This window comes from Taeniopygia guttata, chromosome 14 (genome assembly GCF_048771995.1).
Source record: "Taeniopygia guttata chromosome 14, bTaeGut7.mat, whole genome shotgun sequence".
Taxonomy (NCBI): Eukaryota; Metazoa; Chordata; class Aves; order Passeriformes; family Estrildidae; genus Taeniopygia; species Taeniopygia guttata.
The window spans coordinates 15,781,059-15,795,936 of NC_133039.1; positions in this window are offsets into that span (position 1 = coordinate 15,781,059).

Consider the following 14,878-nt stretch of genomic DNA (forward strand, 5'->3'; position numbering starts at 1 on the left):
CCCAGATCTTCACACTGGAGTGAGAGAGCTATGGTAGAACATCACTCCTCTGTCTCCCATAGCTCTGTCAGATCCCGTAGCTGATGTTGTCATGTCCAAAGAAAGTTCACTGACTGAATCCTTCTCCTCCTGTATTTTCTGGATTCTCCCTTGGCTGAGGCTTCTCATGGTGAAGGCACCTGCAAGCTCAGAGCCAAAGACCAAGGTCCTCAAATGCACTGGTTGACTCACGGTCACTGACCCAACATGAGATAACAATGTCTTCTGGGCCACTGGCACCAAGATTTGGAATCAAGCTGCTGTCCCTGACGTAAAAGTCTTTGAGAAGCCATTTGCTAATTCCCCTGAGTCACCCGCTCCCTCTGGCTGTTTTGAAATTCATATCTAATGAGTGGTTTTGGTGAAGGAATTCTGCAAAGATGCAAACAATTCCTTTGCCAAAATAAATGGAGCCAGAGCTGGGCTTATAAACATATAAATCATTTCTAGTTTTTAGCTTGCAAACAATATACTTGTTTCTTGGTGCAAATTTGAGGGAGAGCAGGAGGAGCAGGGTGGGGAGGAAGTCAAGTGAAGTTCCCCCACAAAGGCAGCCAAGGCCTTCCTCAGGGCATAGCATGGGGCACCAACCACCATCCAGAAAGCCTCCAGGAGAGAGGAGCTCCAGAAAGTACTCCAGAAACTCTCTGTGAGGGAGGAAAATTGGGGTTTTGACCAGCTTTTTTGGTTATTTGCTCCTCAAAGAATCATCTGCAGCAAATTAACTCAACCAATTCTTAATTTGCTCTCCAAGTGAGGGATGGCATGTCCGCGGCCAGGCAGGGAGAAGAAACATCCTTGGGGCTGGAGAACATTGCACAGGGGACAGTGTGATCACACTGCATAGGGCTGGCTAAACGTGCCTGCTCTTCTCTGTTTCACACAGAATTGCTACAGGGCAGGAGAAAAAAGGTTTAAATCACCAAAAGCAGTCAGTCAGAGTACAGCCCTGGCATGGCCTGCAGTAGATGGAGCTCACTGGGCTGCCATTCCTCTGACCCCCACGACACTGATGGGGACACAGGAGGCCCTTGGCTTTGGCACCCACTTGCCCAGGAGCTGGGTGGTGGCAAACCTATGCCCTGTGATGGGAGCTGTTCCCATGGAAGAGGTTTGCACCGAGCTCATGCTAACCACATTTTTTCCCAAATAAAGGGTTCTAGCGTGGTCAAATTTGAGCATATTCCAGGAACACAAGATGAAGCTCAGCCTCTCTTCCTTCTGTTCTTGCCAAATAGCTTCAAAGACAGAATTTTAAAGTGAGAACAAATCCTTTATTTCTTCCTTTTTCCCCATTCTTGGAAAGAGCCAGCTGAAATTTTCCCCAAAAATTTTACTGCAGGCTGGAATTGACCCTGCACAAAATTGCCACCCACCCTGAGATGGTTTGGCAAAGCTGCCAGCAGCTGCAGGCAGTGTTTTTCAGCAAGAAGCACTGAACATCCTTCAGAGTCAGGGGCACCTCCACTCCCCAGCCTGAGTACATGGAGTCCGTCTGCAGCACACTCCGAGTGCAGTCACTTTATTTACAGGACACCGAGGATTTGCCTTGCTCTTCCAGGGGTTCTTTCCCCTGTGTTTTTCCCAGGCCTGCAGAAGCCAGACAGATATCCAAAGCCCCAAAGCCATTCCTCACTTTCACAGCAGATAAGCTAATTGTCGGATGTGCCCTTTGAGATAAGCAGAGCCAGGGTTTATGAGGGAACATGTGTTCTTGGGAAAGCTGTCACCCAGCTGCAATGCAGGTGATAACCCAAGGTCAGGCAGGCTCCCTCCTCAGGGAATCAGGGTGTTCCTCAGTCACAGAGCCTCAGGGGTACTTGCCTTGGGCCACAGTGATGTGGGTTTTGGGGCCTCCTCTCCTTGTTCCCTACTTCATTGTTGGTGAGCAGGGAGACTCTGCAGTGCAGAGCACTATCAAGTCCTTGTAGAGAGAGACCCTGCTCCTCAGGCACTCTCCAATTCAGCCAAAAGTTTAATGTTATTGAAAATCACCCAAAAAAATCACAGTGAGGTTGGGCCAGGCTGTCGGTGATGGTGAGGATTCCCTGGCAGCACTGCTGAGTGCTGAGTGCCTGCTAGAAGCATGAATGGGAACAGGAAGGCATCTCCCCCCAGTGCCCGAATACTCACGTGGCTCCATCACTGTGGGACTGGCGTAGCGCTGGTCAGCACTGGGGGAAGCCAAGGCGCAGAAACTGAGGCTCAGTCCAGAAAGAGCTGAGCAAGAGGAAGCTGTGGGAGACCCTGCAGACTACAGGCTCCTCTTCTCTAGCCAAAAACCTCCAGAGGGGGCCTGCCACCCACACAGCCTCCAGACCAGGTCTGGGGCCAGATTTCACAAATTTCACAGAAATGTCAGGAGCAGGGCCCTCTTAGAGGCCCTTTCACCTGTCCCAGCCTGCCCCAACTTCCACCAGCCTGCCTGGGAGCAACCAGGTCCTCAGCTCTCCACGGGTGCGGATGGCAGCAGCTGCCATGGCACAGCAGGGTTCACCCCCTTGGGAGCCACGTGCCAGCAATGCTGTGCTGGAAGCCTGTGCTGCATAAGCAACTTCCACCAAAATCTCTCCCACACAGTCTTCCCTGTCATGGAGAGAGAGCTGCCATGCTCCTCCAGGGCCACAGTCACATGCCAGCTGTGAAAGGCACAAAGGAGTTGTGAGCCAGCACGTCCCCAGTGCCAGAGGGTGCTTAGAGGGTGTGTGGGAGAAAGCTGTGGGAGAAGACCTGCTTCTCTGCCCCTCAGGGAGACTGACCCACTGCCTGGTCCCTGCCTGCTCGGACACCAGCCCTTCTGCCCTGACCAGGACCTCCCAGCCTGACCGTGGGCTGGGAATGATCCAACCAGCATGGCTCCTAGCACCGGGGATGTTCTGTCCCATGTGCCTCCCAGCGCTGGGGATGGTCCATCCAGACCAGCTCCCAGCGCTGGGGATGCTCAGTTCAGCCCAGCTCCGATCACTGTGGATGCTCAGCCCACTCTGGCTTCCAGCACTGAAGATGCTCCATCCAGACCAGTTGCCAGCACTGGGAATGCTCCATCTGATCCAGTTCACAGCACTGGGGATGCTCCATCCAGCCCAGCTCCCAGTGCCACCACCCACAGCTGCACCTGCAGGACCTGAGAGCAAAGGCCCCCGCACCTTGGGATCCCCCCGTGCCCCTCCCCGGAGCTGCGGCCAGGCCACGCTCCCTCCCCCGCCGCGGGTGAGCCACCCTCGCTCCACTGTCCCTTCCCTCCCTGCCTTGAGCAGCCATCACTCACCAGGCTTTGATTATGTCCACAAAGGAGCATTGGAGGAGCCACGGGAAGCTGGAGGGAGGAAGGCAGATGATGAAAGAGCTGTCAAATGGGATTAAACAGTAACCGTCTCCTACACTGCTGGGCAGCAGGAAGGGGGACAGATTGTACCGGATTGTAATGCAGGAGCCCTCCCGCTGCCGGAGCCTGCCAGCACCGTCCCCCATGGGCTGCAACTGCCGTGCCCACCAGCGGGACAGAGGGGCAGGCAGCCCTGGCGGGAGGTGGTGCTGGGCAATGCCCGGCAGGGAGCACCCACATCCACAGTGAAACCCCTAAGTCCCAGCTGAGACTCCCCTCCGTGTTCTCTCGTGAGCTAAGGAAGCCACACTTGGAGTTTCCAGGCACAAAGAGTCCACGGGGCTTTGGATGGAGGCTCTGCCCACCCCCAGCCTGCAGCTGGTGATGTCCCCCCTGTCCCCACCAGCACCTGTTGCCGCCAGCATGGTCCTGGTCTCTCCTGCCAGCCAGTTCCCAAGGGGCAGATGGTCTGGGAGGTGACACCTCACCTAAGTGTCCTTCTTGCCAGCCTTTGGGTAGAAACTCCCTTTTTCCTTTCTTGGCCTTCAGGCAGAGGATCCCAGTGCTGGGGGCAGGGGGTTGTAAGCAGATGCTTTCTCCCAATACAGGGACACACCAGAGCAGTCCAGGGAGTTTGGGAGTTTCTGCAGCTCCCCAGTGTCACAGGTGATGCTCACTGTGGATGGGCACTGGGGATTTTGCCCATCCACACATCCTCCTCCCAAGCCCGAGCAGCACAGCAAACAGCTCAGGGAGTTCCACAAACTGGAGCTGTCCCATGCATGGACATCTCCTGGCTTTCCCAGGGGTGCATGGCATCAGGATCTCAGCACCTGGTTGAAGAAACACCGGGGTGCTGGCAGGTCTCCCAGAATGCTGAGCCACATTGCTGGCCATGTCCTGGTGCTCCCACCCCTCCATTCTCTGCTGCTGCTCTGGGTCTGCCTTCACCCCAGGACCAAGTGGCACGTGGGTTTTGGGGTGCTGGAAGCCCAGTGGGGATGCTGTCATCCAAGATCCCAAAAAGACACATTCTGGACCTAAAGACCAGCATTGCTGGGGCTGTCCAGGCATAGGAACAGGTCAGGGGTCCAGCAAACCCATCCCCACCAAAACTGGGTCTGCCGTGGCCTGGACAAGTATTTCCTTCTTTCTTCTGCATCTCCCAACTTTTGGGTGCTCCAGCATCACCTGGGCTGCTTTTCACCCCCAGTGAGTGACACAGCAGGGTAGATCTTTCCCTCCTATGCATGGAGTCCATCCTGGATATGCTGGGATGGGCACTGCAAGGTTGTCTCCCCACAGGCAAGGAACAGGCAGGGGGACAGGCAGGGGGCCTGATCCTTGTCTTTCCAAGCCCCCAGGCAGCAAAGCCCTTGGGATCCCTCATCACCGCACTGCCTCACCACCCCAGCTACATGTGGGAGCCCCAGACAGGCGCTCACAGGCAGACCCCTTCCACCCCCCCTCGAGCACCAAATCCTCACCACCCACTCTGCCAGCAGCAGCCCCAGTTTCTCACAGCACCCTCTTTTCTAAGCCATTCGTCACGGCCTCTGGCACAAAAGCCAAAGAGAGAAAGAGACAAGGAGTAGGAAAAGGAAGGAAGATTTAAAAAAAAAAAAAAATAGAGAAAGGGAGCAAGAAGGAAAGAAAGAGGGTGGACAAGGCATGAAAAGAGCCAGGTCTGTCGCCGAGAGGGGAGGAGGGGAAATTATGAAATAAATGAAGCACCTCAGCAGTTTGGGGACACTGGAAGACAGCCCGACCGCGGCTGAATTTTAAATGCCTGCTGCACAATCGGTCCCATTTTGCGAAGAGAGGAAACTGTGTCCAAAGACCTTCATGTTTATTCATGAGGAGCCTTGCTGGCCCCTCCCACCCTATTGTCTGGGGGTATTTATTTGGGGGCATCTGTCTGGCCCGATGAATGGCAGAGGGGTAATAAATGGGCCGGTGGGGCCGGGGAGGGGAACCGGCAGAGCCGAGCCGGGCGGTGGGCTGCCCTGGCTCCCAACCCCCTTCCCACTCCTCCTCTCAGCCCTCTGCCACCCGGGCGGCGTTCCTGCCCCCCGTGCTGTCCCCAGCCCCCAGGGACAGTGGGCAGAGCTGCCCAAAGACCCCTGGCTGCCCACGAGTGACAGGCTGGAGAGGGAAAGTTGGGTGGTGCTGGAGCCGTGGACCGCTGCAGGCCAGGGGAGTGGTGGGTGGCCATCTCCAGGGTGCCAGCAGCAAGGCCAGAACAGGACACAGAGCATGGTGTGCACTGACAGTGGCCGAGCAGGACGGGGCTTGCAGGGGACTTGGCTTGCCTGGCTGGGGACAGTGACAGGCAGTGCCATGGGCAGCAAGGAAGGGCAGGCAGCCCCCAGGGCAGGCATGGCTCATGAAAAGGAGGTTTTGATTCATCCACACAGAAGGGCAGGGTGTTCATCGGGGACAGTGAGAAGACCTGGATCCCATGTCTGCAGGGCCAGGCCACCCTCTCCCACCTCTGGCAAGGAGCAGCTTCCTCTGGTGAAAACACCTCATCCTCCCATGGTGGGACATGTTCTTCATGGGGAGGAAGGAGGTACTCATCATCCAAACTCACTTTAGTCATGTCAGGGGGCTCAGGCACTTCGAAGCCCAGAACTGAGACACTCAGGATGGGATGTCCTGGGGATGTGGGGGCCTGTATGCTGCCAACCTGGCTCTCTGGGAAGCACATCACACCAGAGGAACCCAGCAGTTCTCCTGCCAGTGGGGCTGGTGAAGTGTGGGGGCAGGGTGGCTGAGCTAGTGCAGGCAGCTAGGAGTTATCCATGCCAGGCTTTCCTTCCCCCTTGTGCTGAGGAACCTGTGTCCATCCTGACCTGTGCCCGTGTGGCACGCAGGAGTGCTACTCATTTGCAAAGTCATTATAAGATCACCCATCTGGAAGCTGGAGCTCATCAAATTCGACCTTGAAACAGACGCTACAGTCTGGCATCTGCCAAGGAGAGAGCAAGAAAAGGAGGAGCTCTTGATGGCATAAGAGCCAGTGCACACTATCACCCCGATGCTGGCAGAGGTGACATGATGCCAGGAGCAGACCAGGGCTGTTCAACAGCCACCTTCACCTCAACAGTAAGAGCCCACATGGATCCTTCTGCCCAGCCACCAAGCACCTGAGGATGGTTGGGAGATGGCCAGGCAGGGACCATCAGCCTGGCCAGAAGCTCAGGGAGCAGCTGGTGCCATTGGCAGGGGAGCACAAACCCCTCCCAACGCAGGCCAGGAGCCAGGGTAATGGTTCGGCTCCCCATCAGCACCCACAGGCTCTGTTAGGACAGGGAGGCAGCCAGGGAACAGGCTCCCAAACCCACCATGCCACTCAAAGCACAGATGTCCTTGGTCCTGCCAGCATTGCGTGGACCAACACGCACACCTCGAACGCTGCAGGTGCCAGGAAGGCACCAGAGCCGTGCCTGCCTCCATCCCTGTTGCTGGTACAAGCTGGCTCAGCAGTTTGCTTGCAAGCTGTACCCAGGGAAGTATTTTTGGAAGGGCATTTAATCATCAGTATAGGAGTCACCTCGCAGCCATGTAAGCCCAAGCAGAGCTGCCAGCTGCACTTCCCTGATCTCTCCCATTCTCAAACCTTGGCAGAAAGCTCCCCTGCGGTCACAGCTGGTAGTCACCAGATCACTTTGGATCCTGCCTCGCTTCCTCCCCACATCCCAGCCCCTGTGCCAGCTTGTATCCCACCTAAGACAAAGTCTCCATCAAGTTTTGGGACTATGCAGGCTCCACACAAGTGCCTCTGGCATAAGTCCCTCTGGGACAGCCATACTGGGGAGCAGATCTCCATGAGGCCAGGTGAGAGATGTCCCTCAAGAGATCCCAAGAGATGCCTCTTGGGACAGCACTAGAGACAGACCAACCAGATGGTGCTGAGGATCCAACTTGCACTGATGTTATTAAACACTTGTAACCACTGTTCCCAGGACTCTGCTCCTTGACCTTCACCTCCTGGCTGGGGTGACACCACACGCAGCCTGAGAGGAAAGTCAGGAGAAGCTGGAGGGAAAAGAAATGGGTGGGAAGACCAGCGCATGCTTCAGCCCAGCAAAATCAAACATCTTTTGAACCAAAGTGGGAATGGGGAATTGATGTGATAAGCTGGAAGACTCCAAAATCCCACCTCCTCTCCACTCAGGTGCCAGAGAAGAAAAGATGGGTAAAATTACTATTGGCGAGAGAAGATGGTGACCAAACAGGCTCCTCACCAACTCGCCTGCCAGCCAGCCCACGTTCCTATGCCTCTGGCAGCATTTTCCAAGCACTCTATGTTTTGGAGACCTCACTCCCCACTAATGAGATGCTTCCTAGGTTGTAATTTGGACAAGTTGGCTTTGGTTGCAAGAAACCAGAAGGAAAATCCTCCTAGTCTTTCTGGCTTCTGTAATTGGATGCGAATTGCTCGGTAAATATCTGCAGCCAAAAACCTCTGTGGCCAAGGAGCAAGGAGGGAATGCTGAGCTCCAGGGGAGATGGATGGCTTCTACCACAGGGCAAGCTTTCTGGCACACATGCTTGGCTCTTCATGACAAAGGGAGAGAGCTGGGGGGCACATCCCCAGCCAGCACCGGCTTTGCCTCACGGAGGTGCTGACAGGTTGGACAGCACATGTGCAGGAGGCTGTGATCCTCCCAGCACCCGTGGCTGCCAGCCCTCCCAGCCTGCCAGCCCTGTGCCCTGCAAGGCCTGCAGGATGATGCAGGCATTGACCCAGCCGCGAGGGACACTCCCCAGGATGGATCTGGGTGGAGGCAGGGAGAGCAGGAGGGACGAGACATGGGAACAATGTCACACAGGCACTGCCTTGTCTGTCATGCATTGTCATTGGGCAATGGGGGGCCCTTGAGTTACTTGAGTTAGAGGAGGCCCAGCCAGACTTGGGGCACAGCCCGGCCCAGGGCCACAATATCTGCCAGCAGCCCCTCACAGAGCACCTCACTGCAAGTGATGGGTTCATCTCTGATGCTGCATCCAAGCCTCAGCAATGCCCTGTCCTCCTTCCATGGCTGTGGGATGCAGGATAGTGTCCAGGTTGGGCTCCACCTGCCCTAGAGGAGAGAATAGCCACAAGCAGCACTGGTCCCCACTGATGGGGAAGCCCATCCTGTTCTGCACTGATCCATTACTTGGCCACTCACCCACCTGCCATCACTCAGCACATGCTGACAGTGGTAGAAGCATCTTGGACAGCCCAGCATGACCCACAGATACTGTGCAAATTCTGCACTCATGGAGCGCTGTGAGCTACTCCCCATGCAGACCCTGACACGTGATAAGATACTTGGTTACACAAACTTGCTTCTGGAGAGATATTTAATCAGGCAAGGGAAACAGCCCCAGATGCCCAAACCCACTAACAGACAGATGCAAACATTGAGCAAGACACCCAGGGCCCACAACGTGTGCATACACACAGTTGGACGTATCTGTACACAATACCTCATTAAACATGGGCAGTGCACAGTCCCAGATTAGGGCTGGCTGGGCTGTGGGCACCCAGCCAGACTGGAATAAGGGTTCAGCTTCAGCTTTCACAAGTCCTGAAGTCTCAAAATCTATTCTCATGGGATTCCAGCAGCCTGTGTCGTCAGTGGGCACAGAGGGGCAGCCCCAGACTGGAGCAGGGGGCAGAAATGCTTAAGCTCATGCAGTCCTGGAAGCAGATGCTGATCCCTGAGCCTGTGGTGAGTGTCCCTGGAGATGTCCCATCCCCAGCAGTGTTACAGGTCAGGTCGGACAGAAAGATTTCCAGGAGCATGGACCGGAGACTCTTTAAGTAAGTGGGCAAAACCACTCTCCGATGCTAAGACCTAGAGATGGACTTCAGTCCAGCGCGTGGGTGCCACTCGCGGGACCGTGGTGGGAGCAGAGGTGGGGACGGGGGGACGCGCATCCTTCCCGGGCCGGGACCCGGCACCGCGGCTGCGGCGGCAGCTGCCCGCGACCCCCGTCCCAGGGCTTTTGCTGCCACCTCTCCGCGCTGCCTGGAAGGACAGCCCGGCCCCGGGGGATGCACAGCCCGGCCCGGGCGTCACAAATCTTCCGCTCCCAAAAGTCGCTCCTTGCTCTCACACCCTGACCCTTCCGTGTCAGCAAGGTCAGCCTTCATGGGCCCCAGCATGGAAGAACTCCACGGAACCTGTGAGGTGCCTCCCTTGCTCCTGCTCCCTACCCACCCTGCACCATGTGCCCCTTGTGCCCCACATCAGCTGCACTCTTGATCACCTCATGCCCCACTTGCCCCACACCAGATGCAGCCCCACTCCCATGCCCCTCATGCCCCCAATGTCCCATGCCGCCCATGCTCCTTCTGCCACTCCCAGCCCTGCTCTGGCAATATGCCCAAGACCCCCATGCCTGGCCCACCTTCCCAGTGGGATGAAGTGTCCCACCTTAAACTGGGAGAATTCCTGTGCTGCTCCTGGCCCAGTGCCTCAGGCAGGTTGTCCTGGCTGTGCTGCACTTCCCGCCTCCAGGGGCTGGTGGGTGTGCAATGAGGGTTAGGTCCCAGAGAGGACAGGGCAGGGGAGGTTCAGAACAAGTGATGAACCACAGGGGTGCAGCTGCTGCCCAAAGCAGCCTCTACCTACAGTGCAGCTCTCCACACTCCCTCATGAAATACCATGGCTGCCCAGCCAGCAGCTGGAAGGATGGGACTGGGACAGGCCATGAGGTGATTTTTTGGGGTCTGGAGGCCAACAGGCCTAGCAGGACATTTAAACATAGGAGTTGGGCCTCCCCCATGACCATTTCCCATGGGAACAGGCAGTGGACTTAAGCTAGTGATCCTGATAGGTACCACAGTATGGAGCAGTGCTTCCTTCCCAGCATCACTCTGAGCACAACCATCAGCTTTAAGCAATGTCTTTCCTGCCAAATGCAAGATGGACTTCAAACCCCATATGGGCATCCTGGAGAGAAAGAAGGCTGTAATGTCACCAAAACCAAACCCCCAGAGCCAGACCTGGGAAAGAGAAATGCTTCACATCATTGTGTCACCAAGTCCTCAGCAGTACACAGCAACAGGGAAATGCAATTATTGAGACAAATGCATCTGCCTCCCATATGAAAGAAACAGAACTAGTCCAAGCCAGGGAGCCTGGGAGGAAGGAATGAGAAAATTTTCATTAAAACTTTTTTTTTAAATGACAGCAGGGCTGAATGTACATCACGCTCACACACACAAACACACAATAACAAAACAAACAAACAAAAGCTCTGACACACACTGAGGTCCTCCAGTGACGCCTTGAATCAGTTTGGGGGGAGGGGGTGGGAAAGCCTCCCTTCAATGCCACAACCTCCATGGATGCCCCTCTCCTACACTGACAAAAGGCAGCCCCACACATGCCTGGAGAAGAGTCTCAGAAGCCATTTGCTGTTCTTTCCATTGTTTTGCTTTAATGAGTTGCTAGCAAGGGATGACCTTTCCCTCTCCCTCCTCAACAAAGAAATGAATACAATTCTCAAAATCACAGGGGATAAGAAAACATGTCAGGAAGCACGATGGCTACAGAGCTACTAAACATGCTGCTGACAAAGACCAAGAGAGCCACAGCAAGCTGACACAGCTGAAGAGCCATGGGGGCCAGGAGGCATCAGGAGGACTTACTTCAAGAGAAGGGAATGCTCCTGTGAGCCTGAGGCTGCAGGTGAAAAGCACTCTGGGGGCTTGCACTCTCACTGAGACCACAAAGTAGGTTCCCAAGAGCTCCTCTGGGGTGGGAGGGTGGGACTCTGTCTGCCAGCCAGCAAGGGGACTCATGCTCATTCTGAAGAGCTGGCACCTCAGAAAGGAACAAGACCTTCCCATACCCACAAACCAGAGTTGATGGGGTCCAGATTCACAGACACTCCTCAGGCCCCTGTTCTTCACCCCCCAACACCTCTTTTGGGTACAACCACAGGGCTTGGGCCTCATTGACCCTGCCCAATTGGGCTTTACCAGGTCCCTGCATATCCCTTTGCCAGGGATAAGACAAAATCATTAAACACTGAGGTCAGCATGACCCTAAATGTGCCCTTCAGCCTGGATTTGTCCTGCCTGAGTCCTCACAGACCTCCAGAGATGCCTTCTTCACTTCAGGGGCAATGCTACTTTGCCCTTTGGCACAGGGTGCACCACTAGTCAGCTCTGGGACAACAGAGCTGAAGTCCTGTTTCTGCTGACCTGATGAGACCAAGACAGGCCTGTGACCCTCATCCAGCTTCAACTAGGCAGGGACATCCATTCACTGAACTGTGAAAAGTGAGGAACAGTTTTGGATATCTGCCTGGCTTCCACAGGCTTGGGGAAAAAAACAGGGGAAAAAGCCCCTGGAAGACCAAGGCACATCCTTGGTGTCCTAGAAATAAAGTCACTGTGCTCTGAGCTGTTCTCTCCATGGCTCAGTCATCCTTGACTGCCCAGGTGGCTGCTCCGGGTGCTTCAACAGAGAGGGACACAGCAGCAGTCAGACCTGGGATCAGCTGGTCTATTCTCATTTGCCTCCTCCACCCTTTCCATGGCATCTCCAAGATCTGAGAGAAGACACATCTATGCACTCCCCCATGACACCTACCCCAGGGGGCTCCCTTCACTACCACAGGCTTTAGAGAAAGGGCAGGTTTTCCCTGGCAGTTCCCATCCTTTCTGCCTGCTGCAAACCATGTTGTGTATTGGCAGCTCCACCCAAATCCCTGCCAACATTCAAACATCTGCAACTCCTTAGCATGCGGCATTCTCTTTCTTTATTTCATTGGTGTTGCTGGAGTTAACCTCCCTGCTCCCCAGCTGTGGCCCCACATGCACCACCCAGCATCTCTGCTGGCCAGGGTGGCTGCTCAGGGGTGGGAGTGTAACTCCCAGCCCCACAAGCATTAACCCTGCTGAGCTATGGGCACATGGCATCAGCTGCTGCCCTCTCCTTGGATGGTCTTTTTATTTCGGTGGGCTGGTTTCCTCTGAATTTTGAAGCCCTTGCAGAAGGTTTAAGCTGCTGCTGCTTGGCATGGAGAAGCACAGCCACTATCAAACTTGGTGGAAAGAACTGAAAGACCTTCTCCCCATCTTCTGTGCTCCTGGCGGCAGCAGCCAGAGTCCTGGCAGGGCTCTTCATCTCCCTCCCATCTTGCTGATGTCCACCCACGGACGGAGGCTGGATGTCTCCTTGAAGACATATTACCACTGACCCTGCCATACTCCCATGGAAACACTGCCCCTGGCCCCGTGCACCAGGCTATGCCATGCCATGCTGTGCCCATAGCTAACCTCCTACTCTCTCCTAGTCCCACCCTTTTCTTCCACGAAGCAAATCCTCTATAAAAGCCCCTTTTGCCCTGTTTACACCTGTGCTGGCTCAGGGAAGGGCAGAGATGTGCTGCAGGTCACCCAGGCTGCCCCCAGAGCATGACCAGACACAGGGACCAGAGTCGTTCCTCCCTGGATGCACAGCAAGGACATGAAGTTGGAAAAAATTATGTGGGATGTTTTCCCTTGGATGACACTCCTTCCTTGTTCAGTGTTTGGGGCTGGAAACCTCTCGGAAAGTGAAAGGGGTTGACACTTCTTCTGGCAGCAGAGTTCAGAAGGGGTCAGAGCTAATCCAAGCAGAGCCGATGGGAGGGGAGGGAGGTGGCGGGGGAAGCGCTGAGAGGTAAAAGCTGTGTCAGACACTCCCAGGAGGGAGGAAACAAATGTATAATCAAAACAAAACCGGCTGGGGCTCGTGTGGTTGATGGTGGGTCTCCAGGGGGCTCGAATTTTATGTTTGGCTGCTGCAGTCAGCATGGAGGAAGAGTGAGGCTGGGAGTGCTGCTGTCAGGGGCCACAGTCAATGCAAACTTGCAGCCTGCTGAGGCTCTACCTGGCTCAAAGCCATCAAGATTCCCGATAGTCCTCAAATCACCCCATGGATACTCAAGGCTTGTTCTAGGTCCCATTTCCAAGGGATGATTGGGTGGGAGCTCAGGCTGACAGACATTCTGGGAATCATGTTAGGACCCAAAAACACTCCTGATCCTTCATCCCGTGTTTGCACAAAGCTCCAGACTGGAAACACAACCACCAAGCCAAGCTCCTCACCCCAGAAGGAGAAAAGATCAGGACAATTCAACAAAACCTGAGCTTTCACCCTGACAGCTATGCTATGCTCCTCCCATCACATCTGGAGACAGTGTTAGAGCAGCCCTGAAGGGTCCTGGAGGTCCCTGGGCAACCACGTGGCTCTGTAAATCCAACATGTATTACCCAAGGCACCACACACATGTGGAGAACCAGCACAGGTCTAGAGCTCAGGGGACACCCTCGCCTGCACATGATTGACTTGGTGTTGAGCCTCAGGCACTGGTCCAAGCCATGGGATAATACTAAGCTGTGTCTGATAATAAAATCAGCACCAGGCAGCAGAGCCCATTTGTTTCAGATCAAGGGGATTACCAAGATTTTTACAGGTTTGCTAACAAACAGGGTATTTCTGTGGAGATATCCAGAACAAATCCATCTTTCAGCCAGAAGTCTCAGGTCTGACACGGGGAGCTGTGGGTAGAGCATCTCTGTTTTTCGAGCATGCATTTTGTTCATCTTAACAGGATCCAGGACTGAAAAACAGATTGAAATCATCAAAATGCAGGGGTTTCTAGTGGTTTTGAATGTTTGGGGGGGCTGAATTTTTAACTTGGAGGATTGAAATTATTCATTTCTCAAAAAGGAGTGGAATGCATGGGCAAAGTGATGTCAGGGGCACACAGGTGCAGAACGGAACTTGCATGTCCTGTTCCTCCAGCCTGGCAGGTTCTGCAGCAGTTGGTGCTGGGACCAGTGTTCCTCACTAAGCTCCCAGCCCTGACCCACCATTACAGTGGTCCCCAGCTTTGAAGCAGGACTAGAAACCCCAGGAACTGAAACTCCCAAGGCAGGATTCCCTTCAGCAGCACCTGTTCATTGGAAAATTAGTAATCTGTATAGGCAAAAATCTGCATAATCCATGAGGAAGCTTTTAGAATATCTTAAAGCTTTTGAGTCTTCAGGCCATGCTGATATCACATTTTCATGTTTTCTTCATGGTGGTAACAGCTAAAGCCTTCCGTTTCCTTGTCAAAAGCAAAAAAAGCAAAGTGGAAACCCTCCAAGCATTCTGACTCCAAGGTCCCGGCCCTTAGGAGAAACATCTGGAACTCGGGAGGACAACCTGGCAAAGTTCAGTGCAAAGTTGTGGCATCCAGGTCTCTGATGTATCAGCTGCAGGAGACATGGGACGCACTAAAGGTTGCCTGACTCCTACCACCTTCCTTTTAACCACTCCCTTTCCCAGTATGCCCAGTATGACTGATAAATCCAGGAGGAGATGAGCAGTGGTTGGGTACATTGCCTGGGAGCAGCCCTGAATGGCCTCAGATTGGTGAAGATTCACAACTGCAATTTCTCCACCAAAATTGCCCTGGTTTTGATTCATCACTGAGACTTTCACTGCAGCCATCCCCTCCCAGCTCCAC